At 30.4% G+C, this 24,952-nt stretch overlaps 1 long non-coding RNA gene and 1 pseudogene across 1 annotated transcript in view; both read right to left on the bottom strand.

Annotated features, from left to right (window-relative positions):
* LOC132942501 (uncharacterized) overlaps positions 1-10,444 on the bottom strand; it is a 31,185-nt gene extending 20,741 nt beyond the window's left edge. Inside the window, exon 1 of the long non-coding RNA XR_009664290.1 lies at positions 10,307-10,444. This is a non-coding gene — a long non-coding RNA (uncharacterized LOC132942501). The remainder of the gene's footprint in view (positions 1-10,306) is intronic.
* Positions 10,445-15,215: 4,771 nt separating this feature from the next.
* Positions 15,216-22,744, bottom strand: LOC132943740 (uncharacterized; annotated as a pseudogene).
* Between the last annotated feature and the right edge of the window lie 2,208 nt (positions 22,745-24,952).

Genomic DNA, 24,952 nt, shown 5'->3' with positions numbered 1-24,952 from the left:
AATATCAACATGAACCTTTTAAATTCATATGAATGATTCAAATTCTACTATAACCTTTTAGCTATATATTTTCATGAAAATATGACAACTGTCCATTACTATTTACAAAACCCGCGGGTTTTAATAAATGGTATATAACCTCCTTTTTAACAATTGTTTTCATTAATATTATTGATTCACAACACCTACATAAAAAATACCCTTCTAAAATTAATCTTATAAATTTAAATAAATATTTTAGTTATAAACCCGCACTGCACAATGAAATCATTAATTTGAGAACGTAAATAAAATAAATATTAACTAAATAGAATTCAAATGAAATACCTCCAAGATATTAATAAGACATTTCAAGAACACTACGGAATAGGTAAACTACACAATAAGATAGTTTAAATTTTTTACTTTACAGTCATTATAATTCATATTTCATTATTTATTTATTTTACCTTTGAGAGATTATCGAAAATAGATCATAATAACTAAGGGTATTATAATTTATAACCATCAAAATTAAGAATTAATACATTCTTATTACAAAAATAAAAGGGAGTTATCCAATTGCACCCCATTTCGACTTTTTATAACTTTCTAGTGTTCTGATTGTGAAGTCAGGTAAATTAAAAGTATGTACCTGATGTATCCAGCAATTTTTATCAGCCTGAGATAATAGTATATTATTGTGTGGCAAGGGCGGGAAGTGAGATATTTCAGTCGCGGGCGAGGGCTACATTTCGCCCAAGACTGACATTGCCTTTCCGCGCGAGCCACACATACTATTTTTTTTCACGCCTCTGCATTTATCGATCACGGCAAATGTAATGCAGGGATCTATGCAACAACTAGACGTCTAGACTATGATTCTACGACAACAATATTTCACGAAAGAAACGATTTGGTTTTATTTATTTTAGCTGTCTGCACGCATGGAGGTTATAATAAGATTATAAGATGTAACCAAAAGTTTATGTTTTGTAAGGACCGTGGTATAGAATTCAGTGTCTGTTTGTGCAGGGTATACGCACGTGAAATGTGCGCGCAGCACTTTTGGGGATTTCCATTTTACCAGCTGGACGGAAAAAAGACGCTTTCCAACGCTTCAACTGCTGTCGAAAACCAAACTTTCGGTGCAGGCGTGACAAAAACATATTTGCTGGCCTGCAGATCTATTTAAACGAGACAATTCAGAATTTAATGTCTATAAATCACAGAGCAAACTTTTTAAAAGGACAAGAATTTATTGATAAATAAATACACAATTTAAAAATACAATTATATCCACTTTATAATATGTTAAAATTATTTAAAAACAAAAAAAAATTTGCATTTCGACTAATTTATTGTAATAGGTTACTATTATTTAATACAAATGTTAATGTTTTTACTTTTTCATTATTATTATTATTATTTTTTAATAACATCATTAAATGTTTGATTGATTACAATACAATATAAAAAATAATGATATATATATTATGTACAGTTGTTGGCTTTACTAATTTCTCAAATCTCATATCTTCATAATATTTTAAATAGTGTAATTTAACGCTTGTACCTACTATAGTAAGTACTAAGTAGCAAGCAATCAGAACATAATGAAATATGGAAACAATTTTCGATTAACTGAATTTGGGACTTAATTCACGGTCTACAAAATAAAATACAACATAGGAACTAAAATGTTGTTAAACGATTCGTAATTTTATTTTTTTATTATTTAACATGTACCTCTACCTATTTTGGATATAATATTATTTAATTTTTAGACCTTCCTAAAGATTTTTGGGAATAAATGTTTAGTATATTAATTTTATTACCTCTATTTATTTTGTGTTTGACCCAATTCCTTTGCTATGTCAGCATTTTTTTCACCAATTTTCAAACGGTAGTTTAGGTACATTACTTGCCTTTTCTTCAATTAGACCAAAATTGCTTTCGCTTACACATTTTTCTTGAACAACATTACACGAATAGATACAGTACTATGTCAATATACATACTCGTGAACAGGCGAACTATACTTAATTAGTTTTATGTTGAAAATTAATGAAACTTATCATTTATCGTTTGTAATGATATTACGATAAAATAACCCTTGTGGCTTGTACACAGCGCATTAGTGGTAATCGGTCAACAATATTAATATATCGTTTTTTTCTCGTTTCTCAAAAATAATAAAGGTCATATTTGTCATTACCCTCATATGGACATTACGAGTGATATATATATGTCATGATAACACATTAATATAATTTAATAAATATCCTATAACTAAATCAATATATATATTATATTATAGCATGACATTGTTATATAAAGTATATTAGGGTGGTCCTTAATTATGTCCATTTTGTGCAATACTATAGATAACTATTATAGTAGTTTTCGTTAAATTTGGCGATGAAAGCTCGCTACTTTCACGTGTTAAAAAAATGTTAAATTCGTATACTATAATATAGTGTAGGAACATGTATAAAATGTATTTTATTCAACAAACAGAAATAAAAATAATAGCTTTACAAAATTATAGAACAACTTGTGTTTTTTTTATGTAGGTAAATTAATTGTATTCATCAACTAATATTTGTGTAAGATCAATAATAATTTATGGGTAGGTACCAATGGTAAATCAAATGGTAATGAAAATTGTAACGGACGAATAGATTACACTGCAGGGATAATAATTTTAATGTAACTAAACAGAAGATGTCTGTTGATGTTATATAAATTAAATCGATATTAAAAGGTAAATTATTTACAATATTATAGACACATAATATACGCATTGAATTTGAATTAAATAAAGTTTAATGATAAAACTCAATTAAAAAAAGCGTTCGATTAGTAAATTAATCAACGGACGAGCGTAAATTGATTATGTCCGTGATTGTTAAACATCGATCGAATATTATCGAGACAATGAATTTTCGTTGTTTTAAAACTGTAATAGGATTTTATTTTGTAAATTAAAAACCTGCGTGGCACTAACGCACGCGTCTTAAAGGCCAGTTATAGACCACGAAAGGCTAACAATAATTATACACGAGTGTTTGTTGACAAAACATGCACGCAATGAGGTTGAGCACATGGAAGACGTAAATATATTATTCAAACGAATCGACCGTGACCGATATATGTTACATAGCGGTGGTGGTAACAAAAGAAAACTGTTTGAAAAACGGCCAAAGACGATTATTTATACATTAGCGTTTTTTTTTTATTTTTTATAACGACGATATGCTAATCATTTCCTGCAGCGGGCCACATGTAGTGTAATAATAACAATTGAATCGGCGGCGGTCAAGTACAGTTTTTTCCTTTTTAATTTCCCTTTCCCTCCCGTCCCGTCGTATTCTTTCCATGCCGTCGTAAATATTATATAACGTAACGGCTTTTACATTTCCTGGATTAACACTGGAAAGTGGGAATAGTGATACGCAGAGCGAGAAACCGACATATGTATGTATATATAATATAATATTATACACACGTCATATAGAATAGAATATAATGAGAGGGAGTAAGTGAGACGCAGTGTGTGCGTGTAAGAGAGAGAGAGAGAGAGAGAGAGAGAAGCGGACAAAATAAGCACCGAAAATTGATCAGTTTTTCGGTTTAAATGTACATGTGTATGCTGTGCATATATATATATAATTATAATATTTCTATATATTTATACGCGTATATTAGAAGGAATATGTAAATTTACCTAGTCGGTTTTCCACTCACCGTGTCTACTGCGACCCAGGAAATTGCTTTCGCAGCAAAGCTACATACTAGGATCAACATTTTATATTTTTCTTATTTCATCTTAAATGTAACGGATATAGGCTTGTGAGTTTTGGATGGCGCAGATAAAGATTTTACACCCTCGGCGTTAGACGCGCACACATTTTTGTCGACAAAAAAATAAAAATAAATAGATAACCAAAATCAAATTTAATACTGTTTTGTTTGGTTCTATTACACTGTCGAGACTGCAGAAACGATAGCTATGTTATTATTGAATTATGAATACTATTAATTCCATTTGAAAAATTGCAATATTAATTTGATATGCTGCTAAAAAACCTAATCTTGATAAATTGAGTACTTATACTTAAAAGCTATAACTCAGAGTTCAGACACGTGTCATGACGAATATCTTCTTCGATTTAAATCACTAGAAGAGTAAACTATTTTTAGCGGTAGAATTTAAATTAGCTTACAATTTTAATTTGTAGGTTCATTTATTTGTTGTTGTAAATTAATTCAGAATAAATTAAATTATATTTCAAAATAATACTGTATACGTTTTACAATTGGTAAATACTAATCACATTATCATCCGTAGTTTGTATGTTATCAAATCTTAATAGTTATATCACAAATGAATGTTCCACGGTTAATTATTAATTTCAGTAGATTATCAAAATCATGATGGAAATAAAATAAAATTGTATTGTTTAGTTATAAATGTTATCTCATATATTTTAGTAAAATATAGAGTGCCGTGTGAAACAATGTAGGTAGATACCAGGTACCTATATAATTTCAGATTCTGAGTAAAGTATATTATTGGTATTATATGTAACGACACTGTTTTTTTGTGACAAAAGGATTAACAACCGTGGTTTTAATCGAGCATTAATATTACGATTCACAACACATCCATTGTACCACGGTGTGAGTGAAGCGAAATGGGTCGACGGATATCCCTCGCCTGATCACTGTATATCTTGTCCACCTATTTAATTAGTAATAAAGAAAATATCAAATAGGTAACTACTCAATTATATATAAATTCAATGAAAGAAATTTTCAAGTTTCGTGAGGTATCATAAGAAAAAGTTTTATTTTGAAAAAACATAGTGAGCATACCATATTACACATGAACGAATTATATACAACAGCAATATACTCAACACAGCATAATAATATACGAATTACATATTATTTTAAAATTAATTAACGTCATATTGAAATTATTTTAACGGATTCTAAAATCAAACTTTTGGCCTTTAACGAATCTATTCCTGGTACTCAATTCTTAATTAAATTTTAATTAAACCATTATTTTTATAATCAAAACTTCATTAGTTCGGATTCGTATTTTTCTTAAAGTTTTTCTATTTTCTTTTATCTGGTATGATTTTATTGGTAAAATAAAGCACGGTATATTTTTTCGATGAAATGAAAGTCGTTTAACATTTAGTTTTTTTTCCAAGTTGAAGTTTTCTTATTTATTTATAACTACATTTTTAACTTTTTTATTTTTATGATAAAATATATTTTAATGCATACAGTTTTTTTTGATTTCAATTTAATTGTAATCAAAATATTGTGTTTACCTATTGTACATTTGTATAGGTATTATAACTAACTGTACAAGTTACGTTATCAGCCAATTTTTGTTATAAGATATAGTAATAAAGATAACAATTACTTTATGTCTTTATTAATGTGGTCCAATAATTTAAAATTAAATACTATCAAATAGTTTTGTTTTTAATAGACTTTGGACCTTGGTTAATATTTATGTATTTACGTTCATTTGTGGTTAGGTAAATCAACCTTAATCCACTTTACTGTTGATTATTTCACTAACCCATTATCACTCTTAAGAGATAGTAATTGTTCACATTGTTCAGTAACGTTAATTTAATCACTGATGTGCAAAGTTTATTTAGCAGTGTTCATCTAAATAACTTACTGATGAATAGAAGTTTTGAAACACAAACTCTTAAAGATATAGGAACTCAGATAGGGGTTAAATAGTACCTAGGTACCCTATCTAACCTAAACATATTTGATTTTTTTTTTCTTAATTAAATAACACAATATCTGTATGTGTAAGAATTATAGGACTCAGCAAACAATAATAACTGTTTAGCTTTTTGTAATTATATAATTATATATTATGTAATACAACTTATCCCGGCTAACTAATTAACTGATTCATCATCGCCGAAACCACCCAAGTTATAAGTATGAAATTTGGTCAGGAGTTTCGTTTTATGATGTAAAGAACTCAAGACCCACTGTAAGAAAGGATTTTCCAAAACTTTTAATAGTAGAGATAAATTATTATTTTTTTTCTATATAAATGGTTGCCATTGGTTAGCTATAAGTTATCGGGATTCGGGCTGATCAGTTTCAAGTATGCATCAAATCGTCACGTTAACATGGCCTTGATTAAATAAACTATATCATCTTATAACTAGACACATGTTTGTACCTTATATAATAAAAAACTACCTGATTGATTTTGACGAAAATCTCAGTGATTGTTTTTATAAATTTCAGAAAACTTTAGAGAGTAAGTAGTTCAAACCATGTTAAAAAATATAGCAAGTGGTAAATCCAATCCGTGACTCACGGTTGCCTATCTAAGTCGTATTATTTCAGACCTATTGACACTGAAGCAGATTTGTCCATGAACTGCGAGGTACACTAAAACTGAGATACCCTCAAACCGAGATACAGGGTAGGTATATACTATAATAGAATTTGCCACACAAAAAATTGCAAATGGGTGGAGCCGGGTTTTTCAGCTAGTATACTATAATATATATATATATATATATAATGCACTGTGTGTCTGTGTATAATATAATATCAATATTTTATACAATTCCTATGTTTCCAAGTATTAAATAAATAAAAAATAAATGACTTATAAATGTAAATATAAAACAATATAATATTTGGTTTTTATCATTCTTACAAAATTAATGATAAACCGATTAAATTAAGCACTTTTATTGAATTATTTTAAAATTGAATTTGTATCTAATCAAATTTACCACATATTTTTATGTTCATGCATACAAATAGTTGTGATATATACAAATTATAGCACCTGCTCAAAATTTAACTATTATTTATTTAGCTATGTTAAGCCTGAATAACAAGATTATAATAGTTTGAAAAAATGATTAAATTATAATTTATATTGAATTGAATTTTTTCAAATGTTGTTTTAATATAGAATTACTATGGGTTTTTGTTTATTTCTATAAACCGATATTTTTATGAAATTAACTAATTTTCCTTTAAAATCATCGAATATTTATGATTATTTTAGTTTTGGTTAGGTTACACTTAATCAAATAATCCAGATATTATAGCATTAAATTACATTTTAACATATTATGGTTGATATATGTAAATAAAATATATCCTTTTCCTTTGATCGAGTAAGTAAACATTATAAATATTTCAAATACGACACGGTGAAGTTTACATTTCTCTAATTATTTTCATACACCAAACCTATTCCTTGGAAATAATGAAATGGAATTGAGTGGCAACGGTATAATATAAGACATGAATACGTAATGCGTATCTTGCACGACAAAATTAATTCTATCCAAGAGGCTAGACGATTGTACAGACTGATTCTCCTTGCGTCCTATACTGGTGACTTGGGCGTGCAGCAGGTGCGACGAACAAGTAGTCACCCTTTTGACTGAGAAAAAAAAACAAAAAATTCAAAACCGCCTACTAAACATGAATAATATAATTTGTATAGTGAATTCGGCTATTTTATTCGATGAATAGGCCATTAGACTGTCTTTTATTATGGTCGAAGACCCCTCGAGAACTATACCGAACTACCTGCTTATTTTTAACGTCCCTACCTACTATTTTACTACTTTGTATACTCTCGAGTGATTTTCTACGAAAATGTCTCTTCTTTAGAACATCATAATATCATATATATATGTACACGTTTTTAACATTCCAAAGAACGCGTCATGCACATAGCTAGAACGATTTACAACAATTTTGTAAGCATCTCGATGATAGTGCATGTTCAATTAATTATATCAGATGACAATATTATTATATTATTATAATTGAGATTTATATAATTTTTATTAATTATATCTATTAAAAATTTACAAAGTTTTAATTTACAAAACTCATCAAAGATCAGACATCGTTATATGTACAGCAGTGCAAAATGTGTGAATATTATTATATTACAAAGTACTAATGTATTATGTCATAATATACAAAACCCATAATATCAGAAAAAAAAAACAATAAATTTCTTAAAATATCTTTAATTATTTTTACATTGGTTCTACACTTTTACCTTCTATAGTTATAAATTATCGTATTATATTGAATTTTTCATGGAAAATAATTAGCCGATTTCCAAAATAAGTGTACTTACATATTATATAAACATTAAACACATTACACATTTTATACAGCAGCGTCTTATTTTTACTTAATTTTTTTTAAACAATGTACAAAATGTAGTTAATTTTAAATTTTGACAACAAATAAATTTATTATCAAATCTCATTTTCTAACTCTTTTCATTTATTGGTCTTATGTAGTTAGATTATGTTAGGTAGTATAATATTATTAGAATTTTAATATTTAACACATTACTCAGATGAATACTTGAAACATATTACTTATATTATTTTTTAAATTATATATATTTTATCCCATACACTATAATTAATTGTAATCTAAACTAACTATATGATAGACCTAAAATTCTCAAAACAACTAAAAATCACCCAAATGATCAAACTTGCCACATTAATTAATTAATTATACCCAACCTATAAAATATACTTAAAAATTTGATAAAACCATATGTATATAGACAAATCGACCAAGTTTTGAGAGTTCTTAGATTTATCATAAGTGACAAGAAGAGATACATGCTGACAAGAGACCCATTTCCCCTTTTTGGGAGCTCTAGGGACTACTTCAAATGATCAAAATTTACAACAACATTTATTTCAAATGTTTATGTTTATCTCTTTTGTTTCCTCCCCATTTCTGTTATTCGTTTTCAGTGTCCCCAAAATATATTTAGTTCAATTTCTTTTTATCCATTATGAGACTTATATGTACTTACACTTCATATGAAAATATACTTTGAGATTACATGGTCGTAAACACGAAAATACAATTCCCTGTTCGTACTCTTTATTACATTATTTTCTCGTTTATTTTTGCCATTCAATGGTTCTGAAGAGATTTCATGTGATGAGCCTTAAAATGATCAAATATGTCTTGTTTTTTTATTTATCATCAAAATCAGTAAAATTAAAGTATTACCTACTCTAATAATAATATCAACTATTACAGATGCACATTATAATATATCCAATAGGTTCAAAAGTAATATTATAGAATACGAACACATTATAATTATTTTTATAAATGTTCAATGAATGTTTAATTGTTATACTACAATATACAGCTCCTCTGCAACTTTAATAATAATAACTAATTATTAAATTTAAAATTTAAAATTAAAATTATTAGTGATTTGACACTATAATAGTTATTCGTACTGCCGGTATTGCAATTAGTAACATTTACTATTTAATATAATAATTTAAAATAAATATATACATCAATATCTATTGGTCTATCTCTATAAAGTAGGTACTTAAATCACGTGTGTTTGTTATAAAAAAATAAACAATATAAAAATCCATGTGCATGACACCCTACTTAAAATGTCGTTAATCGATAGACCGTTGCTTCCTATATTTTTTTTGTAAGGCTCATTAGTTTTATACAAGCTTGTTAGTATATATAAATTGTTCCAATTAATATAATAAACGAAAATAAATACACACATTGATTTTACACAGGATGTAACGTTGTTGAACAAAATTGAACCAGAATCGAATATAATATGTATAAGTACCCATGTTGCCGTAACTCTTTAAGATGTTATTTCATGTATAATTATTATACTACTATACGCACTTTAACGTGTACGCAGTGTACACGATAATGTATAATATTAAAACAGGGTTCTTTGAACGCAAAGTTTTTCAGTGAATAAATTAAGTACACTTCACAAATATTTAGAGTCTTGCGTGCACCGAATTGGCTTGCTGTATCCATCATCGTGAATTCCCATGAGACACCCTGTACATTATATATAGGTAGTATGTATGTACATACTATATTTGTATACAATCAGTGGAACAAATTTCGAATGTGTCTTGGCGTCTCGCACGGATAAACTCGACTCGCTCACAAGTAAACACAAATTTAATTGGTTATCAAAACTCCGGACGAAAATAACTAAATAGCTGACCGTGAAAAAGAAACCACTATACGACAACGTGTGACACATAATATAGGTACACTGTCAAGTGCTGGTCGCAGACACCACTGAAAGACCGTATCATTGGCCGTGTATGATAAACCAACACGGTGTATTTTATACGACTCCCTGAACCCGAACAATCGCCCTTTTATTTATTATTATTATTATTATTTTTTGTTTCTTTAGCTGCGGAAGTGACTAAGGCTAAGGAGAATTACTTACGCTTGTTCTGGTTCGGATCACTTCCCATGGACAAAGAACGATGCAACAATTATTACGATAATTATACACCTCTTCATTAATATAATAATAATAATAACAACAATAATAACGGATTTGAGCAAAACACTAAGACCGGGCGACTGTATGCTGCAATTCTCCCATGAACTGTGCACAGGTTCATACGAATGTTTTAAAGCACACACGAAGAAAGGATGTTTAAGTTGGACAAACCAAAACACGACTGCGGCATTTTCTATTGTTTGCAACGTGCAGTCGACTGGAAATATTGATATCGTAGCAGTGATGTCACAAATTGTATATGAATTTGATTCATATATAGTAATAAAATAACATATAAAGTTTATAGGTAAACTACTATTAATATTATATAGTGTCCTGTATCCTAGCTGACCCGCGGGCAAAAGTTGTGTTGTCCGTAAAGATTTCTTGTTACTTTTTTTTGACGGAATCTAACCAAAACAAGAACCAATGGGAACATCAACCAAACCTAATATTATGTGAATATGGATTCGATAACATTAATTGTGGTGTCCGAGATTACCAAGTACTAACAAGCACACAGTCATTTATATATTTATTATATATTTATATACCTATACAGGCTACAATATATAATAATAAAATAATATTAAATAAATTATTTATATACAATATTATATACTATGTAAATACAAATAATAGGTAGTTCAATTTATAAATTCTTATGATACAATTGATACAAAACGAAATCAATAAATAAGTAAATTATTTTATCATGGTCACGGAATGATTCACCATGCATGCTCACCCCCTCCCCCTTTTCTTTTAATAATTCAAATTCTGATTTTTGAATTTTCAAATATACTATTATAGACCATATTTTCAAATCATTAAACTTTTTTGTACTACTTAAGGAATGCCTTGTGGCGATACAAAATTCTGTTTTCAAAATAAGAACCCCTCTTTTATTGTAAATTATTTAGATTTTAGTGGATAATTTTTTTAAATTGTTGATACAATTTGAATGAGTAGTTTCTCAGTAATTAGAATGTTTGTATTAAAGCTAATAATCCTTAAAAATGGTTTTACATAAATATAAAATATATACGTAAAACTGGATCTAGTATTTATTATACTTGGGACATTTTTACAAATTATTAATATTAATGACTACAATTTTCATATCATCAAAAATTCAATACCCCCCGTATCTTACAAACCCGTTATCATGGACCTTTTATCTTTAAAACACAAAATTGAATAACTCTATAAAACCCGTAATACAAATTTTGATTTTGAAACGTCAAATATTTCAATAGTATAAAAAATTACAAGAATTTGAAAATATGGCCTTTAAGAATATTTAAAAATTCCAAAAATTAGATTTTGAATAACTGCATTATTGAAGAAAAGGGGTTGAGCGTGCTTGGTTAGGCGAGTCACCATTTATACCTAGAACATAATTTGTTTGGTAAATCATCAATGTTTTAATTGTTTTTTTTTTTTCAATTTGTAGTGTTTTTCACTGCAATATACTTTTTTGAATTCAATTTATGGTTGCAGAATGCAGATATTTCTTTATTTTTCCAGAGTTTTTTCATAAATTACTGGTAATAGATAAATTAAAGTTTAATTTTATATTAATCTATGAAAAATACGGGCTGAGCCCTTTTTACAAATTTAGGTAACAAAGTAAAAATATTATTAGATTGTATGAATCAATATTACGTATACCTATAGTAAATTGTACTGGACAAAATCAGGTTTTTGATGATACAATTGTTTTTAAACTAACCATTAAAATTACTATTCATTAGCAATAATTCTACTAAAAATCAATGAATAAACAATATAAGCAAACCGTTGAAAATATATTGTCATTGCTTTTGATCTAAAAGTAAATGACAAATAACAATTTTGGTATTATAACGGATTATGTATAATAATATGTAAACAGTAAATTTATAATACATTGCAGGGCATCGTTGTATTATGCTCGTTCATAGGATAGATATACATATAAATTTATAATGCGAGGCTATTATGTTTTTTTTTTTGTTTAAACTTTGTTTGACAATTCAAATATTGAATCAAAAGAATAACGATATTATGTTTAAGGCGAACAATACTATTTAACATCGCATTGGACCATTTAGCGTTTAGCTAAAAAAAAATAGGCACCCGTTTCAATCTAGTAAACGTGCCAGACGGTGTTCTTAAATTATAATGTAACTTAAGTATTATTATGTACTAACACGTTATAGGTACTTTATTATCGTTGTTACCAATCCAAACAGCTTTGAATTTCTGAAAACGGCGCCCCGTTCCGTTGCGCTTCGTTCGCTGCAGTCGTCGTATGCGAAAGTGTAGAAATCGCATTACTATAAATTATTGTGGGTAGGTAGGTTGGGTACCTATACTTATCGAACTCGTAGACACAACACACAAACGCCTATAATAATAATATATGGTTTATACCTAGGTCGCGCGGCTAATTTACTCTGGCCATATAAAAGCTTCACTGCGACGGTCCGTAATTAGATAGTACTTACGCCGCGACGTCACTGGAAAGGGGCCGGACCCTTGTGATTTATATACGAAATTGGTTTTTGTTTATTTTATATATATGTAATACACAGGACGCGGAGTTAATCAAAAGACGGGCACGTCGATGGACCCCGAAACCGTTTTCCACTCGGCAGTGTATAGTAAGTACTCGTACAACATAAATACGTAATATGTCGCCGCGGAGGACGTGCTGCTGTAGTTTTACGGGTCTCGGGAGACAACAATCGCCGATAACAAAAGCCCGTTTGCCGAGCTCATCGTCGTCGGGGCGACCAAACAGCTGCAGATCGAACCTCCGATATAGACGCATTACAACCTCCGCTGTACATATTATAATAATGCGATGTCAATGTGTAATTGGTCGCCGGTCGGATGCGCAATCGGAGCCCAAGATAAGAGTTCGAGTGTTTCGCGGAGAGAAAGAAAATGGGCCATCGAAAAATACCCCGGCAGCAAATCCCCCCCCCCGCGATGGGTTTTCCATTTTAATGTACCGTTAACGACCCAGCCTTTTAGCCCGACAACGCATCGATAGTAAAAAAGGAAAACAGTATAATAGTATATATTAAATAAAAAATAATAATAAGGATTTTATTGAATGTCACTTAAATTCAGTCGCTGCAGTGGTCGTTAAAACTTTGCATGTCATTCAACCGAGGCGGCGAAAACATGGCTAATAATATTCAATTATCTAAACATTTACGACTAAGCGTCGTTTTCATTAATCTAGACAATAGCAAATTGCGACGCCAAGCTATTTATGTATAACCAAAGATTATGGGGGGGGGGGGGGGCACGTATGTAAAGGACCCGTGGTATCGTCAGCTTAAAATGTTATTAAGTAGACCAATATACTTTTTAAGGTGAAAAATATTACATATTTAGATAGACGTGAGAAAAAAAATTATAATACTATATTATATTCGTGTGAAAATAGTACCTATAAGTTACCAGCAACCAGTAGTCTGCAGTCAGTATATACCAACCATCTACCTTGTCGTTACCAGACAGTCTTTTCACGACTATTATCTGTTTTTAGATTATTCATAATATTTTCTAAATAAAAAAATTATCTCGTACAGAAGAGGGTGGTAAAAAAACAAAAACATGAATAATTTTGTTTTGAAACTTCCAAAAATTACGTAACTTTTCGAAAATGTTTCATAATATGCTTATATACCTATGTACTTATATATATTTCAAAAATACTAAACGTGAAAAATAAAACACTGTATTAGGTCATTCAATATTTCTAATTATTTTAAAATTCATAGAATATATTTTAATTGAATCGTGCGTTTAATCAATAAAAATAAATATATATTTAATATTGTTAATATTCTTTATATTATGCAAATTTTAATTTTTAAATGTTATTATTTTATTGTAAATTGGTTAGGAAATATTGATTGGAAAATAACTTTGGTGGCGATATATAAAGATAAGTAGGTACTCTTTTTCCATGTCATTATACTAAGTAATATTTTAAGTTAGTATTTAAGTACCTATACCTAGATAATAACAAAGTGTTCTAACTAGGTACCTATTAAATTATAGTATTTAAAAAAAATTTAACATTTTAGTAGCTATTCTACTTTAAATTTCATTAGAAACTAGAGTAATATCTTTGATTAATTTGACATCAATTATTAATAATTAATCAATGATTATATTAATGGTACCTATTATTTCTTAAGGCGCTCGGTGCCGATGCCATTTTTTCCTCAAAAATACAGTCTGCGAGAATAACGATACCGCCTTGTAGAATCAACCAAATTTCAAACATTTTTTTTTAATTGCTAGAGGGGAAACATTCTACAGCCAGCATCGATCTCTGTTTTTCAATATTTTATTCTCAAACTTTATAATATGTCTAAACAAATACAAGATAAAAAGCGTTTTTTTTTATAATTTTTTTAATACAGTTACTTGAAATAAAATACAAAATCAGAGATCGATGCGGGCTGTAGGAAGTCTTTTTTTTCAGATAAAAAATAGCCATCCAAATCCGACAATTCTACAAAGCTTGAGAGTTATTTCTGTAAAGTCATTTTTTCGATATAATATACCTTATCAACCCTCCCTAAATAAGTTTCGGGTAGTAGATTAGTGGAAAAGTCTTATAACTGAGGTGGCAACTAAAATATAAAATTTAATTTTCAAATTTTATGGAATTGTGGAAAATTTGAAAAACTAGCACCGAGACCCTTAAGTGGAAGTCAGCGCAATAATTGTTTTCTCTTTCAGACACAACGCACAACATAGATAAAACGCATTCATGTGATATCGTTTTTTTATGATTTTTTAATAAACTAATTGTTAAATTACATATTTTTTGAGTGTTTGCAATACTGGTTTTATATCTTACTAGCGGTCCCATCTGCTCTGCCAGATCCCATAAAGAGAAAACAAACATTGCGCTGACGTACAACAGCTAGTAATAAATTATGAAATTATTATTGATGGAGGCTCACAACCAATTATCTGCACTACATGGCTACATGTCTTAATCCCCGGTTGATAATAATATATGCTGAAATAGGTGGTAATTATATGTACATATATTATATAAAAGTGTTAAAAAGTGTCCGACAAATATAAACATTAACTATGAAACAACTTTTGTTTAATTTTTCAGTTCCTTGATATAATTATTAATAATAATGACAGGTAATTACTAATTACTATACAATTTTTTTTTTTAAATTTTATTAGAACAAAATCCAAACTATATTACATTAGAGCAGGTAGTTTCAATTACATTTTTAGTTCTTTCTACTACATTCAGTACATACGTTCATGCATATAAAAAATAAGCAATATACGTCATATTATATAATATTATTATATTTAACATTAAAACCGATAGGCACATTAAGGAACTAGCACAGTCATTGTAATCATTTGTTATTAGGAGTAGCACATTTTTTTCGACAAAAAGGTGTTCTGCTTTATGATTTTATAGTGCGTATATACCCCTACTTACCTCTCGGTTTCATTATTGTCTTTATACACTGGAATCATACGATAACTGTTCTCAAAATGTTTAAACAAATTCAAATAAACAAAAATGTCACATATTTAAATATTATGGTAAAAATTTATTACAAAAAAAAAAAAAAAAATTATAATAAAAGGAAAAATAAAAATATAATATATATATAATTTGTATTTATTATAAAATATAGGTAATGAATATCAACAAATTGTTTTCGAGTTTACCGAACGCTTCTTGGGATGGAGATCGTCTTCGGTCATTCGTTTTCTTTTTTTCAGTCTTGGTAGATAATTGTTGAGTAGCACCCTTTTGTTCAGCGTGTGAATTGTCCGCCACAGTACTCAGATCTGGGTAAGCTATGTTGAGCAATGACGTTTCGATGGCTATCCGAGCTATGAGTTTCTTGTCCATCGGAAGTGTGGACAACATGGGTAAGAGACTCAATAAAAAATGTTTGTCATCAGAAATATTTTCGTCTTGATTCGAATACTCTGATTTCACTTCGACTGAATTTTGATAGTCGTACTCGATGTTAAGACAGTTCAAGGGGTTTTCTTCGTCCGACACGTCTTCTTTCAATTCTACCTCTGGATAAATGTTTTGATATGGTAAATCCGTCAAGTACACCGAATTTGTGACTGTGTGTGAGATCTGTTCTTTGATGAACATCATAGAATGAAAATATGGCCATCTAGACATTTCTTGATCACTTTCCATGCCGGTCATACATCTTTTGTACTCTTTACGGAAATGGTCTTTTAGGTTTTTCCATTTACCCCGTGCAGCTTTACCTGAAATAATAATTACAATATTTAAGTAAACTACGGTTAATAAAGCTTATTACTTTATAGTAAAATAGATTAATTAGGAATATAAAAAGGTAAAAACAAGGTATATACAGTGTATAGTAATAATAATAATAATAATAATTAATTTAAAATAAACAGAGCAATCAATTTAAATTCAAACAAATTATGCATTAGTTATTTTTTTGTTATCGGAGTGTAGAGGTCTAGAGATCTTAGATAAAGTCACTACGTTTTGGAATTTTTGTTACCTTATAGTTAGGTAAAGGTAGTAGTAAAGTCGGTAAAACCAATCTAGTAAACACCGATTGAAAAATTTAACAACTATCAGATAATTATAGAATGATTATATACACGTAGGTACTTGGATGTCTGTGCCTATCTGATTTGAATGATTTTTTTATTAAACTTAATGATTTTGTTTTAAATTTTATCATAATGCATATTTTTTTTAATAAATCTGGTATAAGTACTACCTATAGTACATATATAGTTAGCTAATTAGGTAATATAACTAACATATATGATATTGTTGTTTTAGGTTTAATATTTTATAACACCATACTATATTCAAATATTTTGTTAGTTACAAATATATAAAACTTTGCATAACTAAACACTTTGGACTATATAATTCCTGATATTTGCAAGTAATCAATATTTATTAATGGTTAGTACGAAAAATATAATTTTTAATTATCCGAGTCAAACGTTATTTGCGATAAAGCTGAATAATTTAAATTCAATATACATATTTTCATAAGTATTGATAAAGACTCATGAAAGTTAATTATACATTATTATTAGATGTGTGCATTCATAGAAAATTCATTTTTACTTGTTGTAAACAAAGTTTTCTAAATACAATGCTCAAATCATGTATAAAACGTATATACATATATTATTGTAGACAAACAGTGAGCATTTATATATTAATTTGACTAAGTTATTTTCCATTTTTATAGCGTTCTACGTAATTATTAGTTTTTTTTTAGAATGCTTTGTACATGGAATGTAAGTGTACTGTACAATTTATTAATGATAAAATTAAATAAAGTTGAATAAAGACACTGAAATTTATTTTTCATATAAGATATAATATTATTCAGCTATATATATTTGTAAATAATACCATTATAAATATTACTAATTAAATACTAGTATTTATACTCAACAATAATAATTAACAAATAATTTATTGAACAAATTCATATTTATATTTTATTTGGTGAAAAATATATTTTAATTGTTGATTTCAGTTATTTTAACTACCTAGTTCTTAGTTTGTTATTGACATATATTATGCCAATTGATATATTTTAGACAAAAAAAATAATTGTTTAAAATATCATGAATATGAAACACAATTATTTTTAAAGATGTGTGTGTTTTATAAATTATTTTTTTGTATCATAAGGCACTTTTTCTAGCACAAAACATTTCAGATCATAAACTTTGTGGAAGGTTTCTAATGATATTTACCATGGTAGAAAATTAGATTTAGAAGTACTTTTAAATTTTAGGAGGTCAAAATTAAAAATGCTCAGTATTTTTTAAATAATCGAAAAAAATGATACGAATATTTGTTTAAATTTATTATTGTCAGAATAATTCTTTGGTAACCTTGGTTACGAAAAAGTGAATTAATACTATTTTCGCTCAGAAACGTTTTTCATTGTATACAATGATTTATCATAGAACTAGTATTGAAATTTGTACTATTTCAGTGAGTAGGTACTGTATCAGTGTAACCTGTAGGTGTGTAGAAGACATTTTAATTCAATTTTTTTTCAAGATGTTTACAATACATTTTGAAGCGAAACCTTTGTATTTTTTTAATCCATGATACCACTTTTAGTTTATACATTTTTAACAGAACTCACTATGTATTTTTTTAGTTACGCGCTAAATACACATTACCTATTACATGCACAGTATTAAATAAAATGTCATTTAAAATAATAGTGGATACAAACAATAATAATATAATATGTGCGGCGCGTCAATTGGGTGTTTGTTTGAATAATTGAAATAGATACATTTATAGTTTTAAATGTTAAGTCCCTTTAGTAAAATATTTTTTACAACGGTTTTCAATTTTAATTGAGAAAATATTATTGCTATGTAGCCGAGCGTACCAATTTTCCGACATTCGTGTGGGTCACTGTAATTGGTGTTAATTTGAATTCAATGATGTATAAAATCAATAATCATTGTAACTACATACGATAAACGATTCTGAGCGAAGGTCAGTCAGCCTATATAAACTAAGTATATTTAATGATATTATTGGTATACAATTTATTCTACTATTAGATAGTTGGAAAGTTATACCGAAAACATTGAATTTGAAAATGTAATTGTATGAATAAATATAATAATATACTTCATAAGTTTTCAACTAACATTTTTAAATTACATGAAAATAACTAATATTTTTTAGTTACAGATGAATTACTTATGGGAAACCTTGTTTCAAATTTTAAAGCTAAGGATTGAAAATTGAACATTTTATAAATTTTTAATTACAAAATAATTTGAAAAATGATTTTGATGAATTGTATCAAACCTTATATGACACAAAAAAAATAACAAAAAATCGTGCAAATTTATCTTAAATATTTTTGAATTTATATTAGAAAACGTATGAGGTTACGTATCTTGTATTACATTTTCAAGCTTTTTGAACAAGTGAAAAATTAGTTTCAATGATATTTATAGAAATAAAACTAAAATAAAAATTGAAAATAATTATAAATAGCTAATTGAGTCAAAATATTTTGGAAATGTTATCATGTATATTTTATAGGTTATACAAAATGATAAAAATAAACATTTGGTGATAATTCAAGTATTTACTTCTATCCATCTTTTATTACAATAAAATTAGAACATCATTCGATGAGAGATCGTTAATTTACGGTTGAATATGCAATGTCGTAAAAATTTGAACTCAAAATATTATACGCTTTCCAATAAAAGGTACTGATTTGTTGCGATAAACCATTTTGAAAATATATTTGATTAATTTATTATGAAGTTTAGGTATATTGAATCTTTTGACAGCGAACAGTGTAGGCGTTACGCACTCCAATGCACGTGTCATAGAAAGCCTAAAATTGAAATCATTTCACTGTGAAATGTTGTAAATCAGACCTAAACGAGTTCCAACATACCGACTTGAGCTTTACACTGAAACGGATTTTATTTTGGTGTTAAGATGTCAACTTTGAATCCGTTAAGCTACATTTTAAGTATATATAAAAAAAAATTCGTATTTTAAAACATTTTAATAAAAAAAAATAGTTATAAGTAAATTTTTTTTTATATTTCCGACTCAAAGGATTAAAAATAGACTACAAAATAAATTCAAATATTTTTTGAAAATTTTTATCGGAGTTGAACTCAAGCCAGTACGACTTGGAAGTTGGTATAGGTCTATTTTGTACATTTTCAATTTTTTGACCGAGCTAGTAAAATATTATTGATCGAACATTTTTCATGCATAGGTATATATCAAAAAGAATCAAAATATTTTGAAAAATGTTATCACGTATGTAAAACGGCCATATTGTAAACATTTTGTGACAATTTAAAGTTTCTAAGTAAGTATATTTTATACTACGTATAATTACGTCAAAAACTGATTTTGCGTAAAAATTTTTGTTTTTTCTTTATTTTTATTTTGTTTTTCCTTGAAAACTGCTGTGCATTATTTCCTTTAGACCCCTTATAATGTAACAACAAAATTCGCTTTCCTATTAGAACAGATGCTGAAGTAGACAATCGAAGCGTTTATTTTGCCCCAAAAGGCGATGACAGATGGAAAAAAAATAAATTTAAATTAAAACACACATCATTGTAAAGTCAATACACATTGATCGCTCCGTTCAGAATCTAAAATAATATTTTTAAAAAACCAAGGTAAACACTAATTGGCCACGTCCTCACGTTGGAAAATAGAAATCAACGAACACCAAAAAAAATTATCCAAATTCTAACCTACCTAGTAATTATATTATCATTCTAATAATTTAGACGAAAGTAAATCAAGTCTTATCCGACCAAAATATGCACCCAAGTCAACACTGCCCTAATATAACGCCAAATCGAACGGACAGAACGAACAGGATAACCCATAATCAGGGCTCGTAAGTTCATGCATTTGCATATAAATCTTGCTAAGTTGTATTTAATGCTGGATGACATAGAAATCCATTTCAAGGTACCACGGTTAAATATGTGAAGTCTTATTTTGCATGTTTTTGCATATTTAGAGGTTTTTTTTGCCTATTTGGCATATGTATACATATTTCTATTTTATCGGGCATATTATACATGATTTTGATATTCCTATTCATATTATTACATCAATAGGTATGCATATTTGTATGAACATACTGTGAAAGAATCAACATTTGACGAAAAAAACGCGATTGTTTATAATCTATTTTTTTTTTTAATTGTGACAAAAAAAAAAAAATAAAACTATAAAAAAAATAAATGGATAATACGTCATGTTATTTCAAAAATTGTTTTATGGCATATTTCAATGCATATTTTGCCAATTTCGAGTGCATAAATGCATGCTTATTTAGGCATTTTTTGGGGCATGAACTTACAAGCCCTGCCCATGACTATGCCATTCATTGCACGGGTAACTGCGGTTACCGGTATATAATCGCGAGTCACAGTCCACCGTTCACTCTGAGAACGTCATAATATTAAAATTTATTCGGATCCAGTCGGTGAAAACACCACATGCGCTCTTGTCGGGACGAGATGCCTGCATACAATATACAATATGTGCAGAGGGTTGGGACAAGCAGCTCGACGAACGTATACCGAAGAAAAAAAATTAAGGCCTTCGCCGTGCGGTGTAGGTCCAATACCAAACGACAACAACAACAACAACAACAACAACAACAACAACAGCAATAACAATATTATAACGCAAAAAACGCCAGTGATGCCGATGGGTGGTGTGCGCCGGGCGGTCGGGGGTGTGCGGGACGAGGAGGAGGAACGGCGCCGCATACCCACGTGCTCTCTGGTCCCGCCATAACGGCCACTCGTTGACGCCGCGGCCACCGCGTGCCCGCGTGTAAACGCTGCCTCTTGTAAAACGCGTCGCTACCACCGCCGCCGCTGGCGTCTGGTTCGAGCGTCATGGACGGAGGACGAGGAGGGGGAATGGTCGGCGGACTGGTGGAGGTGGGTCGGAGACGACGACGTCGACAACACCGCCGCAACACGCGATATTGTGGGTTGTGCGTGCGCGTGTGCGAGTGTGCGCGTCTAGAGCGGTTGGAACGCGCAATATTAATATTATCATCGCCACAGCACAGCGCAAATATCAGATTATTATTATTATTATTATTAAAATCACAATATGCAATGCAACACGACTAAGTAGGTACTGTATTACACGAATAATTATTTCGTTGCGATACGAACGACAATGTTGTGGCACACAACAGAATCAATATAATATTACACACACACGAAACAGTGAAATATTGTTATTACAATATCTATTGAGCATCCACGATGTTAAAATTAATTATTTTAAGACGAATTTTACTTATGATGCCGAGCATAGAGGCCACGGACTCCCAGTGATGGTCCAGCACGGACCTGTTGTGGTGTTGCGGGTGTTGCCGGTCCCAAAGCTCGGGCCTCCGGTGCACTTCGGCTATCAGACGGCTGACCTCCAGCGAACTCTTGCCGGACATGGTCGCGGCGGGTGGACGCCTGCACGGGGGTAGTGCGAATCCTCCCGCAACACTCGTCGTTATTGAATGGATTCGCGTGGCCGGACGAGCGTTTCGTATGCCCAAATGGAGACACCAGCGGCACGGGTGTTCGGAACGACACGGTCCGTGCGTGTTGTTTACGCGCGTTTCACCGGACGTTTACCCGCTCCGCCGCTACACGCGGGCGGCGGCGACGACGACGGCCTCGCCGAAAGCCGAATCGACAAACCGGCGGCCGGCAGCCGCGATTGCGGCGGCTGTTGCAGTCGTGCCAACGTGAACGGACACCGCCGCCTCCACTCGACGGAATCGCTGCTCCGCTGTGTCGCACCTACAGTTGTACACGCTCGATCGCTCATTATTCGAATAGCACATCACAACAACGACTCGGTCGAGAAGCCAAATGCGACATGCGTCCGACCGCCGTGCTGTTCACGACGTGTCTGTCGGCCGTTTTCGACCTCCACTAGGCTAGGTTAAGTGAGTCATCTAATGTAACAGCTTTTAGTACCCATATAACATACCTAACTGCCCGTGGCAGATATACCTATATACACATGACGGAAAACAGGGGGTGGCAGGGGAGGTTCCGGGGGTCAGTTGTGGGCCACTTAATACTTTGGATAGTGTAAGCCCCTCACCTGGATTCGAGCAAATGTCATTCGAATGTGCATAATTGGTATTCGTCCTCCTGCTGCAGCCGAACGGACGATCGCTGTGTAAAGCAAGCCCGACGGTCGAGTTGTCACGATAACCATAACAGTAACGACTTGGACGTCGCCATACCGCGCGAGGTCACCGCGTGGTCCGCTATAGACTTAAAACCCCACGCGATCGTTCCGGTCCGAATCCGGTGACCGATCGGCCTAATGTAATAATGTGCATAGATATCGCAATTATTATTGTGTAAGTCATCCCATCGAAACCGCCACTGTCGAGTACAGACTTATCCATCGTGTGTATATTATTAGTATTATGGTCAGTGCGGCGTAGTCGCCAGGATTTCTAAAAGGGGAGGGGTCAAAAAAAAAAACACCTTGTACAATTTAAAAAAATTACACAAGTATATGGTATCATAACACTACTCCATATTATAGTCCATCCACACGCATGACTTAGTCTGGACCCAAATAATATATCAGTGACTGCACGTGCTTAACACGGCATATCATATTACTGCTATCATATCTAATATTATTATCACAGGTACAAAAGCACCATTGATTATAAAATAAACTAAAGTTTATTGTTTTATAATTACGTACGTAGCACGACTTTCGTGCTGTTAAAGTGTCAAGATAAAACAAGGCAAAATAGGGCCGATGATGTGAGGGCATATGGCGCTCCCCCCCCTCACACTATCCTGGTTAAACCACTACACATGGATCTCCCGACGGCTTAAACATCGTCACACAGGTGACTCCGGTCGTTCCAATGGTCGGTCGCTGATCGCGTCGACTTCAAACGGATCCAAATCCGACGAAATTGCGTAGTACGGATCGATAAACGGACACGCAGAGTGAACGATCAAATAGTGACGCATGTGGTTATATTTTGAGCAGGGTCCCCGCGATCCCGGGTTATGCCCCCCCCCCCCCAGGACCGAGGTCCGAGATACGTATATTATGCGCATTAATAATTCCGTACCTATACCTATGACATTATATATTATTATAATACGTGCGGCGCGGGCGGACTTGTCGTAAAATTAAGTTTTGGATATACATTTTATAATAAATAGGAATTCTTATTTTTTAAGTATTTATCATGTTACACACACCTTGCTCGCTTTAAATTATAAACTTAGTAGTGTAATAATAATAATAATGAAATACGCAGTCACATTTTTGAAAGGCCAACAATCTCGGAAATACCGAAATACGTCGCTGGGATAATTAAATTACCTACCCAAACATCAATTCATGTTTGGACCGCTTGTAAGACAATAAACTGATAAAAAGTTGTAATATGCACAATTCTTGAAATTGTTATAAAATTCAAAAATACAATCTTAATTCTTAGTAAATTATTTATATTATTTGTATTTCAATTTAAAGTTGGAATATTTTAAATTAAATTTAAATTTACATTTTGCCTTATTTCTTTATAAAAATCCTAATTGTTTTAATTTGTTAATTTTTGTTTAATTGTGTTTAAATATGTAACATATTATTATAATATGCGTACTTATAGACTATAATAAATATACTGTACAGTATATAGGTAATGAATAATAAGAAAGTTTAAAAGAAAATACAAAATTAACAATTTACTTTAATTTCTATAAATAAAGTTAAATGACATCAAGTTTTTGATGTGGGAAGGATAAATAACTTTTCAAAATTAAGAATTTAACAAATTATGTTTATAAAAAATGAGTATTTTATTAATATTGTACGTTATAATTGTTATATATTTGCTTGTAACAGTGGCCAACAAATCTCTACACTCTACATTTTATGTATCTACTCATATTTTTACATTTATACAACTTTATCATGACATATTATACTATTGT

The sequence above is a fragment of the Metopolophium dirhodum genome, chromosome 4 (genome assembly GCF_019925205.1).
Source record: "Metopolophium dirhodum isolate CAU chromosome 4, ASM1992520v1, whole genome shotgun sequence".
In the NCBI taxonomy this organism is placed as follows: domain Eukaryota; kingdom Metazoa; phylum Arthropoda; class Insecta; order Hemiptera; family Aphididae; genus Metopolophium; species Metopolophium dirhodum.
This window is presented reverse-complemented; position numbering and strand designations above follow the sequence as displayed.